Below are 14,752 nucleotides of genomic sequence, written 5' to 3'. Positions count from 1 at the left end.
CTCCAATAGAGCAGTGATGTTTTGGGGCTGTTGCTGGGCAACACGGACTTTCAACTCCCTCCAAAGATTTTCTATGGGGTTGAGATCTGGAGACTGGCTAGGCCACTCCAGGACCTTGAAATGCTTCTTACGAAGCCACTCCTTCGTTGCCCGGGCGGTGTGTTTGGGATCATTGTCACGCTGAAAGACCCAGCCACGTTTCATCTTCAATGCCCTTGCTGATGGTAGGCTTTGTTACTTTGGTCCCAGCTCTCTGCAGGTCATTCACTAGGTCCCCCGTGTGGTTCTGGGATTTTTGCTCACCGTTCTTGTGATCATTTTGACCCCACGGGGTGAGATCTTGCGTGGAGCCCCAGATCGAGGGAGATTATCAGTGGTCTTGTATGTCTTCCATTTCCTAATAATTTCTCCCACAGTTGATTTCTTCAAACCAAGCTGCTTACCTATTACAGATTCAGTCTTCCCAGCCTGGTGCAGGTCCTCAATTTTGTTTCTGGTGTCCTTTGACAGCTCTTTGGTCTTGGCCATAGTGGAGTTTGGAGTGTGACTGTTTGAGGTTGTGGACAGGTGTCTTTTATACTGATAACAAGTTCAAACAGGTGCCATTAATACAGGTAACGAGTGGAGGACAGAGGAGCATCTTAAAGAAGAAGTTACAGGTCTGTGAGAGCCAGAAATCTTGCTTGTTTGTAGGTGACCAAATACTTATTTTCCACCATAATTTGCAAATAAATTCATTAAAAATCATACAATGTGATTTTCTGGATTTTTTCCTTCTCATTTTGTCTGTCATAGTTGAAGTGTACCTATGATGAAAATTACAGGCCTCTCTCATATTTTTAAGTGGGAGAACTTGCACAATTGGTGGCTGACTAAATACTGTTTTGCCCCACTGTATTTCATCAAACATCACAACAGATAGTTGACAACAAGGGTTGTAAAAATGTTAATAACTTAATATTACTACCTGCACTGTAGATTTCCAAGATCACACATTCATATTTGTCACGTGTGCTCCCTCTCCGGCCTCTTGGTCACCAGGCTGCTCGTCTGTCACCATCATTACGCAGACTCGCCTGGACTCCATCACCTCCCTGATTACCTTCCCTATATATATATATATATATATATATATTTCACTCCCTTTGCTTCCTTCCCTAAGTGTCAATGTTTCTGTGTTGCTTAGTTTGTAGTAGGTTGTGTTTATTTATTAAAACACTCACTCCCTGAACTTGCTTCCCGACTCTCAGAGCACATCGTTACAATATTCAGATGGGACAGGTATATTACGATATGCAAGACCTTCCCTTATGAACCTAGCACACCCACCACCCTGTCCAGTTGACCGATCTGATTGAGCAATAACCAGGAATAATAAAATCAAGAAGTGGTCTAAGCCATGTTTCTTGAACACATATCACGTCAAGTTTGATCTCTAAATCAATTACATATTAAACTTCTGACCGTTAGCAATAAGTCTACTGGCATTCCACGGAAGGATAACAAAAACCAAAGCTCTTGTCATCATACTGAGACAATCCATAATTAGTATTATTTGGAGTCAACATATCAACAATCTTGGTGACAGTAACATCTGCCAAATTCTGCACTGCCTACAAACTCTGTTGCTGCTTCCACAATGATTATCAAATTGGCAGTTAGTTTTTCCACAAACACAGTCAGGTTGATAACCATTCCAATGAAGGCTATGAAGTCAATAAGATGACCTATTAAGGTGTCTTTTGACATGACACATTTGTTAGAGCAAGATTTCTGAACAGGTATCGTATCTGTGTCTAGACCTAAGCAACATTTTCTACAGTAGTTTCACTTATTCCAGGAGACTATTATCTCCATCATTCTGCCTATTATGCTCCCCAGTTTCTGTGTTGTTTTGGGTTTGTATGTGTTTATTTCAGGAAATGGCGTCCTGGATACAAAGCAGCTGATTGGTCGGCCCCATCGATGATTGGTGCTCTGAACCCACCCTCTCGTCAGGGGAAACAGCTGTTTTCAATTACCAACTCCTTCTCCAGCTGGATAAAAGCCAGTGTTCCTTTGTCAGGAGAAGATTAAGCTTCTTGGATGTTCTGTGTTGGTTGTAGGCGAGTGACAGTTTTGTTGAAAGTCTTTTGTAGCCACTACTTCTGAGGTATGTGTATGGCAAAAGCACTGTGTTTTTGATCATTGAAATTATTCACTTTAGTAATTATTCTGTTTTTGTTCCCAGGGAGGAAGGTGTTAGGCATCTTGGCAGTGCTTAGGCAAAAGGCCTGTGGACATATATAACCTGTAGTATTTACTGTCTATGCACAGTAGGTAAGACCTGGGCAGACCACCCCCTGTATTTCGGTTAGCGTGCCAGGAGGTGCTAAAAGGTTAGGTAAGTAGTGGGTAGGCAGGTGAGGGGGGGGGTCTCTAATTATACTTTCTTTGCTTCAGTCCAGCCCCTTTCCCCACATTACTGTGTTAAGGAAATAAGTTCCCTGTAAATGGTAATATTCTCTGCCTCTGTCATCCTTACCCGCACCTACAATCACATACCTCTTTCACTCCAAGGGGAGTTGAGTGTAGCGTGTTCTCTCCAAGAGGCGTACATAACACTGCCTAATAATTCCACCAATCTGCCCTGCAGCCTCTGCGTAAGACATTAAGAGTGATTTTTTAAATTTATTTTTAGTCTCTTTCTGTGACTGGCCTCCACCAAATTCTGCACTGTCCCACATTCACCATAATCATGTTTCCTTCCTCTCTTTGCACAGAGCTGCTACATGTCCCATGCTTTGGCATTTAAAAAACCTTAATGGAGATGGGACAAACTAACAGTGAAAGCCCATCGGTACTTTCTTAGTTAACCTTCTCAAACATTAATAGTACTGACAGGCTTTCACTTTCTGCACCTTTTAAATAGTAATATTTAAAATTACCAAATTTGGTAGCTTTGTATACATTTATTTAAATTTGCATCGGGCTGCTTCTTGGGGGATTCTGGTAAGATGCCAGCAAAGTTCGATTCTGGGCAGATTCAATCAGTTCCAGCCCCCTGGAACAGGGCAGCTTCTGGGCCAATTCCTTGTTGAGAGCTGGGAATTAACCAGGCTAATGTGACTGCACCAATCTCTTAACGAATAGGGTGTAGATAAGACTGTGGTCCTATCGAACACATTACTTTTGTTTTTCACTACCTTCACCCTGTTCATGTTCTCAACACTAGAAGTGTCAACGTGTGTTGCTGTCAACGGTGCTAAAATCATGGCCTTTTTACTTTTCCTTTCAGCACAGATCATCCAGGTCCACGACGTTCATCATCTCCATCCATGTCGACCAGTCTAGCACAGCTGTTGCTAAAACCACCAACCACAATTTAGAACGATGGTCCTCCTGACCTCTCCAGTTCTCTTACTGGCAAGACGAAGAGGCATTCAGTGTTGTTTTCTATCAGAAAGGATACTGGTCAGGTTTATTCGATAAAAGCAATGTCAAAAAAATAAACAATCATTGCGACATTTGTAATGAAGGGCAGATATAGGAGAAATGTTTAAGAAACATTTTTATTAGTTGGACAGGATTTTTATTTTGTCAAACTTTCTTTGTGACAAATTGATGGAAACTGATTTTTGAATAAATTATGATTTCCAAATAAGGCACTTCATGCAGATTTGTGGACTCGAGTCACATGACTTGGACTTGAGTCTGACAAGTCACAAATGTGATGACTTGAGACTGGACTATTAGGCTATCCATATAAATGTACTGTTTAGCAATCTGCTATGGCTGCATCTTTGCCACAACAGGCTACCTGGTATTTTTATATTTCAGGTAGGTCTAGTTTGGTGGGTTATAATTTTACCTCAGTTGTGGAACTGCACATGTCTAAACATAGCTGTAACATCACGCTACTTTCAATACTTATGGGATGAAGATGTAACAAATTCTGGTGAATTAATGATGATATTTGTGAGGAATAAAAAGACTACAGACAGAACATGCAATCTTATCGACAGGGCTGTAGTGGAACAGGTTGAGAGCTTCAAGTTCCTTGGTGTCCATCACCAACAAACTAACATGGTCCAAGCACACCAAGCCAGTCGTGAAAAGGGCACGACAAAACCCATTCCCCCTCAGGAGGCTGAAAAGATTTGGCATGGGTCCTCAGATCCTCAAAAGTTTATACTGCTGCACCATCGAGAGCATGCTGACGTGTCAGAGGAAGGCCCTAAAAATGGTCAGACTCCAGCCCCCCTAATCATACTATTCTCTCTGCTATCGCACGGCAAGCGGTACCAGAGCGTCAAGTCTAGCTCCAAGACACTTCTAAACATCTTCTACCCGCAAGCCATAAGACTCCTGAACATCTAATCAAATGGCTACCCAGACTATTTGCATTTTTGGCACAACTGCTTGTCTTGTTTTGCACACTTTGTACAAAATAATAAAATGCAGTACTACAGGATATTTCTTAACGTAGCTCTTTATTAGCTAGCTATAACTGGCATGTTCACGTATCGCCAACCAGGATCAAACTGCCCATGACCTAACCATTTGGGTGGTCTTAACCAATCATAGCACAGAATGATACGGTGGTAAAATGCATCCAATTACAATTCAGTATGTTTACACGTGAATATTACATCCCCCTTCTTTTAAAACAAAAGAAATGTTTACATATTCTAAGGGTTTCTTTTGATACATGCTCTGTAGTTTGAACTCAAGGTAGGTACTCATTTATATTGCATAATACACCAACTGAATCAACAGACTCTGAAACAATAATCCAACATACTGTTACTTTTCAAACAAGGGATTCTCAGCAACTCAGCTTTCACTGTAGAAATAACATCTTCACATTTCAAACAAATACAATACCTAAGCATTTCAAGTGAACTTTCAATAACAAGTTTACAGTCTGGAACTCTTTTAGGGCAGCGATACAGGTCTAGGACAGCTCTGGTCTTGACCTCTCTTCCTGACCTTGTGCAATATGATGCTGAGCATGCTTCTATGTCAGTCAACAGTTCTTGTGGTGTTGCAGGTAAGTATGATGTATGTTGTGCTGTGTGTGTGTTGAGTCCATCACTTTCAGGGGAACAGTTAATCTCATCAGTGTGTTGTTATTTTGTGTTCAGTAGGTGACGCCGATTGCGGCGGTACACCGCTCCTTCTGCGGTGCGGACGTGATATGTAATGTTCCGTGTCAGCTGGCTGGATGACGACTGCTGGCTTCCAGTGGCCATGCTCCTGGATTCTAACTGACTCTCCGTCGATCAGTGGTGGCAGTGGTCTAACTGACCTGTCGTAGTATCGCTTTTGTTGTTGTTGTCTCTGTGCACGTTTTTTATGCATTTCCTTGTAGCTGACGACCTCAGGTTGCGGCTGCTGGTTGGTGCTGGGCAGGATTGAGCGAATTCTGCGGCTCATCAACAGCTGGGCTGGTGATTTGAAGTAGTCAACTGGAGTGTTGCGGTATTCAAGGAGACTGAGGTAGGGGTCTCTCGTCTGCTTTTGCTTTGTCCATGAGTGATTTAGCAATCTACACAGATTTTTCAGCAAGGCCATTACTTTCAGGGTAATGCGGGCTTGTGGTGACATGTGTAAACTCCCATGCTTTTGTGAAGGATTCAAACTCATTTGATTTGTAACAGGGCCCAATGTCAGATATTAAAGTCTCTACAATGCCATGCCTGGCAAAGGCTGCTTTCAGCTTGTGTATCACAGCTGCAGATGTGGTGCTGTGAAGCTTGTCGAGTTCGAAGTATCTGCTGTAGTAGTCCACAGTTACAATGTAGTCCTCATTGTTCCAGGTGAACAGATCGTTTGCCACGACCTGCCAGGGTCGGTCTGGGATACAGTGAGGTAACATTGGCTCTTTGGTGTTTGAGGGGCGTATGGCGCATTTACCAACAATGTCCTCTATTTGTTTGCACATTCTGGGCCAAAACAAAATGTCCCATTCTCTCTATTTGCACTTTTCCATGCCCATGTGTCCAGCATGGATCTTTGTCAAAATCTCTTCTCTGAGACTGGAAGGAATAATGATTTTCTCTCCTTTGAAAATTATTCTGTTGAGCTGTGATAGTTCATCACGATGGTTCCAGAGTTCTGAGACGCTGTGAGGGCATTTGTTTACACATATGAATATTACACTGCTGACAGCTACAGGGACATAAACACCAAAAATGCTGCTTGGAGACAAGTGTCCACGATAGTGGGATTGCCAGGTCAGTTTAGTAGTGAGCTTGTGCTAGATGTTAGCTAGCTACCTTAGCTTGCTAACCTAGCCAATGAGGTGTGTGTGTGTGAAAGAAATAGTCATATAAATTATGCTAGTTACTACCCCTGGTAACTTAGCCAAATAATCATGTTTGAAAGAGTGTGAATGTCAGATAAATGGTAGATACTACTGTACCCCTGATAATTTGGTCAGTTAACCGTGTGTGTACAGTAGGTGACATGTTCATGATAGCGGTCTAATAACTATAGTTGTGCTAGGTAATTTATTTATTTTATCCATTATTTTACCAGATAAATTGACTGAGAACACATTCTCATTGCAGCAACGACCTGGGGAATAGTTACAGGGGAGAGGAGGGGGATGAATGAGCCAATTGTAAACTGGGGATTATTAGGTGACCATGATGGTTTTAGGGTCAGATTGGGAATTTAGCCAGGACACCGGGGTTAACACCCCTACTCTTACGATAAGTGCCATGGGATCTTTAATGACCTCAAGAGTCAGGACACCCGTTTAACGTCCCACCCGAAAGACGGCACCCTACATAGGGCAGTGTCCCCAATCACTTTTTTTAGACCCGGGGAAAGAGTGCCTCCTACTGGCCCTCCAACACCACTTCCAGCAGCATCTGGTCTCCCATCCAGGGACTGACCAGGACCAATCCCGCTTAGCTTCAGAAGCAAGCCAGCAGTGGTATGCAGGGTGGTGTGCTGCTGGCATAAATGGTTTGGCTTATGTTCATGTCTATGTAGAATAAGATTTTAAGTGGAGAGGACTCAGGGACAGGCATCAGAGAGAGAAGAGGTCTGGGTCAGCAGCTTCAGGCCAGCAGCCTTGGAGCTTCTGCTACATTCTTTCTTTTCTGGATCCATTTATTGTGCCTATGGCAACAAGTGGCAATTTCACAGCCAGACCCTCTACTACACCATCCACAAGTGTTGTCCCCACTGGTGCATCAAGGCCCTCAACGTCATCTACAAGTGTGACCATCGCCTCCATCGGTGCAGCGAGACCCTCTACAACATCATCCAGAAGTATGACCGCCACCGGTGCAGCCATGGAAGATGATGAAATGGAGAAAGCACCTCTGGTTCTAGGACCACCTGAGATTATGAACCTCACGGAAGTGACCAGAGGACCTTGGAACAGAATTTGGCCGTGGAGAGAAAGAGAGAGAAACGACGTGAAGTAAAGTAGGTCATTTTTACAGTATACTCATGTAGGCTAATTGGTATTTCAGATCAAAGTATTAATGAGGCAAATGTATAGCTGTTGTTCCTAGGTTAGAAAATATCCCAAAACAAGTTTGCTGTCTAAATATTTTCCTGTCATTCATCTTTTGATCTGAAATACAAATTCCATGAGTAAACAGTGAGTATTACCAACTTTACCGCACTGTTCCAAAATGTATGCCTCTAAACTACACAAGCAGTATTTAGTTAATATAAATCTCATATGTTAAGCTTGTATGTGTTGTTTTTCTCTTCCCTTTCAGAAATGGAGTCGATTTAGCAGACCAGCTCACAGGAAGGACAGGAAGAGGAGAGGAGTTGCCGGGGCCGACCAGCTCACAGGAAGGACAGGAAGAGGAGAAAGGTTGCCGGGGCCGACCAGCTCACAGGAAGGACAGGAAGAGGAGAGGAGTTGCCGGGGCCGACCAGCTCACAGGAAGGACAGAAAGAGGAGAGGAGTTGGGCCTCATGAGGTTGGGTCTTAAAGGAAATGCCTCGTCGCCGATGAAGACATGGGGAACAGGTCCAGGGTCTTCAGCCCCAGGGAGTGATGCAGGTGGTGGAATCTCCAGGGTGCCTGGCTGAAGGCAGAGTCCCGGAGGGTCCCGCCATCACTTCCCTTGCTGTAAGCACCAACAACATGGAAACAGTAGATGGCATCTACTACAGCCAAGAGTACAACTGAATATGTACCCTTGTAGTTGTAGAATTGCAAACCTGAGCACAGTGGAGCCTGGATTAGTACATGTTTCCTGTCAATAGAGCCAAGACAGTTGGGGAAATTCCACCTCTCCAGGATCTCAGCAGCGATGGTCCTCCAGTCTTCCTCCTTGGGGACAGGCATGTATTCACCAACCAGACAGTCCCAAATGGCTTGTGCCACAGAGGGAACAATGCCTGCCACCGTGGACCGTCCAACTCGGAAGCTGAATCCTATGGTCTTGTAGGAGTCCACTGTCGCCAAGAATCTGAAATAAAATTCTAAATAATGATCAATAGTGTATGTAACCTGAATTCCACCCACATAATCTACCTCATTACAGTTTATTATGCTCTATTAATTATATTGTAATACTCATCAACCATCATTAACAATGCCTTGAAACAGTACAATTCAGTCTGACTATAAATTCAGTCTGACAATAAACGGTAGCCCAGGCCAACTCTACTCTTAGAAATAATGGTACTATCTACTTAAAAGGGTTCTCCGGCTGTCCCCATAGGAGATCCCTTTTTTGGTTCCAAGTATAACATTTTATACCTGGAACCAAAAATGGTTATCCTATGGGGAAAGCAGAAGGACAATTTTGGAACCTTTTTCCTAAGAGTATGTGAGTCCAACGTTGGTCTTATTCAGTGTTGCCAACTAATTTTCAGGGTAAATTGCTAGAGGAAGGTTGATTAGTTGCTAAAAGTTCCTAAATGACATTGTCATGCCATTGCGTGATAACGTAAAACTGCGTCATTACGTAGAATACACAATAACGTTACTCAAATTGACTGGCCATCTCAGCAAAAAAAAAAATGATTTGACAGTTTGTTCAGGTACAGACTCCCACTCTTTTCTGTACATTTTTGATTGAGGCATGTTGATTGATGTTATAAGTTCTGTTCAAGATCAAACATTCGTGACCAACTATATTAATTGGGTTTGGCTCGTCGAACCTGTACTACTGCTGCTGTCAGCCAGCCAACAATGATTTGCAATTTGCTGAAATTTCTGCTGGCTGTGCACGAGCTGAGCGCCTGCTGCTGACGCCACTCACAATGCACTTTTGCAGCCAGGCACGTGTGTTGTGACTGAGTGTGTGACAGAGAAAATCATTTTTGTGTTTATTTTAGAGGGAAAATGTGTGCATTTTAGCAACTTTTAGGACAGCCAATAGCTACTTTCCTTACTGAGGAGTTGGCAACACTGCCTAGGAGCCTACAACAAGTCACAGTAACACATTAACATTTTTTACCATAACATTTTTGTTTGTATACAATCTACATTAACAATCTAAATGGACCAAAAAGAGACAATAGAAAAAACTGTCAATGGCATTGTAAGAATATTATGGTAACTAGTCTGGCCCTAATTCAGGTTAATTGTTTTGTTTTTTCAGACCCCCCCCCACACACACAGGTTGTGCTGGCTCACAGAAAGAGTGGGTCATCTTCATTTTGGTCAAGGCTCTCTATGGCAGGTTCAGCAACTGAGGGAGCTGACTTAAATGAGTAAGCAGCTGATGAGCCAAAAAGCTGCAAAACATTATCAGGCAGCTGGTGCTCATAGCAAGCCTCACCAGACAGCTTCAGTCCATATCGAATGTACAGGATGGAGTTAAGGGTCTGCACGGACATCCGATTTCTAAGTTAGCTTTTTACCACACTCATCTGGCTGAATACTCTCTCGACCTCAGCATTTGAGTGTGGCAAGGACAACACAGACACAGCAGCCATGGCAAGTTCTTGAAAATGGGTTGATATCAGCTGCATCCCTGAACTTCCAAATCTCACTCCAGAAGCCCAGTGTGTTTTTTGTCTCCTTCCATTTACTAAGATGGATGTCACGCCATTGCTGGACAATCTCATTTATCTCTGCAGGGGAGTAGCCAAGGAGCTTGGCTATTTTTTATATTTCTCCAAGGCTCTTATTGTGCTTTAGAGTTTCCTCCACATTGAAAACTGACATGTACTGCAATGCTTTGATGTTGTCCGGCAGTCTCACCCTCAACTCATTAGTGAGGGAGATGGTGAAAGCTACACACCGCTTTCGGACATTGTTTTCATCCTCAGGCGCAAGGTGGAGCACAGCTGCCTTTGACTCAAAAAGGTAACCAAGGTACGGTTTGGGACTGATGTATCCATGTATTGGCCCTTTGAGTACATCAACATTTGCCAGTGAATTCAGCACCCTGCTGCTCACAGACTTGATCAGGCTAACCAAGCTGTCAAGTAGCTTCAAAGGATCAGTTGATGGCCAACTGTACCTCACCCAGCACTGACTTTAAAAAAATTCAGATTCATTATGTTTTGAGGATCACTGTACATGGATGTACGTGTGACACACACCTTGGTTATCTGTAAAGGTTTCTCCCCACAGTTGATGGTCTCATATGTGGCCTTGTAGGCCTCCCTGCGCTTTGGAGACACTGAAAACCAGTTGTAAGTCCAAGGACTTCACACTACGGGGGATGGTGTCATTGGAAGCATGACTGCAGAGAGTGGAACACACAGCGAATAAAAACCAGATATTTGAGGCCATACTCCTTCTTCAGCACTTTATGGACCCCATTGTTAATCCCCGTCATAACAGAGGGATTGTCAGTCCCTATCCCCAGGAGTTTCTCTTTTTTAAGACTACACTTCTCGAGGAAAGCCACAACAGCACGGGCTATAGATTTGGCATCTCCTCCCTCCAACTCAACAAGCCCCAGAAATGTTGAAACAGTTGTCTGCTTGGTGTCACTAAAGTACCTTATCACAACCCCCAGGTGTCTGGCAGGGGGGAGATTTTCGGTGTAACACCAGATCTAATTTCGCTGCAATAGCGCTCACTTCCCGAGCTCAGGTCATGCCCATACCTGTGCTTTTTTAGCCCCCTGCTTTAGTTACTGTCATGGAGTTCGCTAAATATTTTCATAAAGAAACTGGTAAAACACACAAGGGATAAATCAAGGTGACTTGCAAAAATGAAGACCAAGAGAGGGAGTGCGGTGATACAGTGTCTACAACTAAAAAAATCATTGTTGAATCTGAAAAGACAAGAATCCAGAATCCACGATGGTGTACTTACTACGTGCACATGCTAAAAGAAAGAACGAGGTGGATAGATAACTAAGTGTGTCATAAGCGGTATAAATCAATAACTAATTTACTGTTTGTCACAGAAATATCAAACTAAATACGTTTTGAACGGTCATCTGACTCGGAATTGCAAGTCGGGAACTCTTGCCTCTTTCTAGAGCTCTGACCTGAAGATCACTGACGTCATCATGATTCGACATAGTTTTTTTCCGAGTTCCTATTTGTCTTGAAAGCGCCATAAATCCAGAGAATGCCAGACTTTGATGACCAGTTCAGGGAAAAGTTATAAGGAAAATGGTGACCTAGAACTTTTAAGTGTGTGCCCTCAGGCCACTACTCTACTATCACATATCTATAACACAAAATCCATATGTATGTTTGTGTCTGTGCCTGTGTTTCTTCACAGTCCCCCGCTATTCCATAAGGAGTATTTTAATAATTTTTTTCAATCTGATTTTACTTCTTGCTTAAAGTTACTTGATGTGGAATAGAGTTCCATGTAGTCACGGCTCTATGTAGCCCCACCCTGTCAATTGTAAACCCTTTCTCCATCCCATTCCCCCAGTAAAGCAAGCAAATAAACGTAGGGGGGAGGCTGTGATTGTCATTTATGTAGTAAATTACTTTTCCTGTCAATCACTTTATTTTATAAACTTCCTTTATTGTGCATATGCGTGTCCCTTTTTGGACTTTTGGGGCCCTAAGCAAGATTTAGTTGGTGCCCCCCTCCCCCTCCCGACTTTATTCTAAAAATATTGCCACCAATATTATCATGCAAGAAAAGAATAATCCAAGTAACACCACCCGTCGCTGTTTATTTATTTTTTCTCTTCGATTGGCCCTAATACTCTTCTGTATTAAAATGGGACTTCCAGAGTTTTCATGTGAATAAAGTCATATTATATATATTTTTTAAATCACAACAGCTGTGATTGAAACAGAAAGTTTCAATACAATTTTATAAATGCGGATAGATAATTTGTTGGCCATGATGGAATCTTTTTGTGTCTGTATAATTAATTATGCGAGAAATGGCAGTGAAAAAAAAAAAACCCATCATATCAAAGTAAACTTGGAGTTTTTATAGACAAACCCTATGTTTGAATAAAATCAACTACATGTATGCTACCAATGTCACGCCCTGACCTTAGTATTCTATGTCTATGTCTAGTTGCCTGTGTCTGCACTAGTTTTATATAGCTTCATGTTCGGTTTGTTGTTTTGTATAGTTAAGTGTTCTTCGTCTTCATTAAAATATCATGTATTCACATCACGCAGCGCCTTGGTCTCCTCCATACGACGAACGTGACAACCAAGCTTGTCTGATGCTTTAAGCACTGTGACTAAAAATGAAGAAACTCAAATTACTAAAGAGGGAGCAATATAGCCTAACCGTTGCAGCACAGCTATTTTCAGGTCTCTCCAGAGATGTTCGATCGGGTTGAAGTCCGGGCTCTGGCTGGGCCACTCAAGGACATTAAGAGACTTGTTCCATTACATTACATTTAAGTCATTTAGCAGACGCTCTTATCCAGAGCGACTTACAAATTGGTGCATTCACCTTATGACATCCAGTGGAGCGGCCACTTTACAATAGTGCATCTAAATCTTTTAAGGGGGTGAGAAGGATTACTTTATCCTATCCTAGGTATTCCTTAAAGAGGTGGGGTTTCAGGTGTCTCCGGAAGGTGGTGATTGACTCCGCTGTCCTGGCGTCGTGAGGGAGTTTGTTCCACCATTGGGGGGCCAGAGCAGCGAACAGTTTTGACTGGGCTGAGCGGGAACTGTACTTCCTCAGTGGTAGGGAGGCGAGCAGGCCAGAGGTGGATGAACGCAGTGCCCTTGTTTGGGTGTAGGGCCTGATCAGAGCCTGGAGGTACTGAGGTGCCGTTCCCCTCACAGCTCCGTAGGCAAGCACCATGGTCTTGTAGCGGATGCGAGCTTCAACTGGAAGCCAGTGGAGAGAGCGGAGGAGCGGGGTGACGTGAGAGAACTTGGGAAGGTTGAACACCAGACGGGCTGCGGCGTTCTGGATGAGTTGTAGGGGTTTAATGGCACAGGCAGGGAGCCCAGCCAACAGCGAGTTGCAGTAATCCAGACGGGAGATGACAAGTGCCTGGATTAGGACCTGCGCCGCTTCCTGTGTGAGGCAGGGTCGTACTCTGCGGATGTTGTAGAGCATGAACCTACAGGAACGGGCCACCGCCTTGATGTTAGTTGAGAACGACAGGGTGTTGTCCAGGATCACGCCAAGGTTCTTAGCGCTCTGGGAGGAGGACACAGTGGAGTTGTCAACCGTGATGGCGAGATCATGGAACGGGCAGTCCTTCCCCGGGAGGAAGAGCAGCTCCGTCTTGTTCCGAAGCTACTCCTGCGTTGTCTTTGCTATGTGCTTAGGGTCGTTGTTGGAAAGTGAACTTCACCCCAGTCTGAGGTCCTGAGCACTCTGGAGCAGATTTTCATCAATGATCTCACTGTACTTTGCTCCGTTCATCTTTCCCTCGATCCTGACTAGTCTTCCAGTCCCTGCTGCTGAAAAACATCCCCACAGCATGATGTTGCCACCACTTTTTATTCTCCTGACAATTTCATACGGACTGAAAATGGGTGCCAGTGCTTTTGAGAATACTTTTCTTTGAATGTCTTTCAAACTGAATCGTGACTGCTCCTATTCTCAGTTTTCTATGACTTCTAGGCCTATGCAATTTTCTTAAAAACAAAATACATAATGAAAACGTCTTTGAAAGCAGCCAATTACAATACTAATGTCACCTTCTGCTGCTGCACACAGAGATCGGTTTGGGCTTTTGAGAATGAATGGTATGCTTCAAAATAAAAGCATGAGCTGACGCACACCCAAAAGTGTTTGTAGAGGTGCTGACTAACCGAAGGTTACCTGTATAAAAAAAATTGAATAAAAACAAAGAATAAAAGAAAATAATAAATACTCCAGCAAAACACCACATCCACACTGGAGAGATGTTTGGAATCAGGTGCAATTGCCTAAGATTGGGGAGAAAAGGGGGTACAATTGGTAGTTACAGTCTTGTCCAATCGCTGCAACTCCTCCACCGACTCAGGAGAGACGAAGGTTGAGAGCCGTGGGTCCTCCGAAACACGACCCCTGCTTCTTGACACAATGCCCGCTTAACCCAGAAGCCAGCTGCACCATTGTGTCAGAGGAAACAACGTACACCTGGCCCGCCACAGGAGTCGCTAGAGCGCGATGGGACAAGGACATCCCGGCTGGCCAAACCCTCCCCTAACCCGGACGACGCTGGGCCAATTGTGTGCCGCCTAATGGGTCTCCTGGTCGCGGCCGGCTGCGACACAGCCTGGAATCTAATCAGGATATGTAGTGACACAGCTAGCAGTGCGATGCAGTGTCTTAGACTGCTGCGCCACTCGGGAGGCCTTATACCAACTTTTAAACAGTCCCTAAATTAAACAAGCATGTACCTCTTCATCGATGATGTTCCGCTGGCAGGCATTGCTA

General features: G+C 43.7%; 1 long non-coding RNA gene across 1 annotated transcript; it reads left to right on the top strand.

The window, feature by feature from the left end:
• Nucleotides 1-1,175: 1,175 nt before the first annotated feature.
• On the top strand, nucleotides 1,176-8,460 carry LOC115133745 (uncharacterized). The gene is made up of 4 exons (XR_003864246.2): nucleotides 1,176-2,152; nucleotides 2,231-2,383; nucleotides 3,278-5,481; nucleotides 7,728-8,460. It is a non-coding gene; the product is annotated as an uncharacterized LOC115133745 (long non-coding RNA).
• The last annotated feature ends 6,292 nt before the right edge of the window (nucleotides 8,461-14,752 follow it).

The sequence above is a fragment of the Oncorhynchus nerka genome, linkage group LG8 (assembly GCF_034236695.1).
Source record: "Oncorhynchus nerka isolate Pitt River linkage group LG8, Oner_Uvic_2.0, whole genome shotgun sequence".
NCBI classification, from domain to species: Eukaryota; Metazoa; Chordata; class Actinopteri; order Salmoniformes; family Salmonidae; genus Oncorhynchus; species Oncorhynchus nerka.
This window is presented reverse-complemented; position numbering and strand designations above follow the sequence as displayed.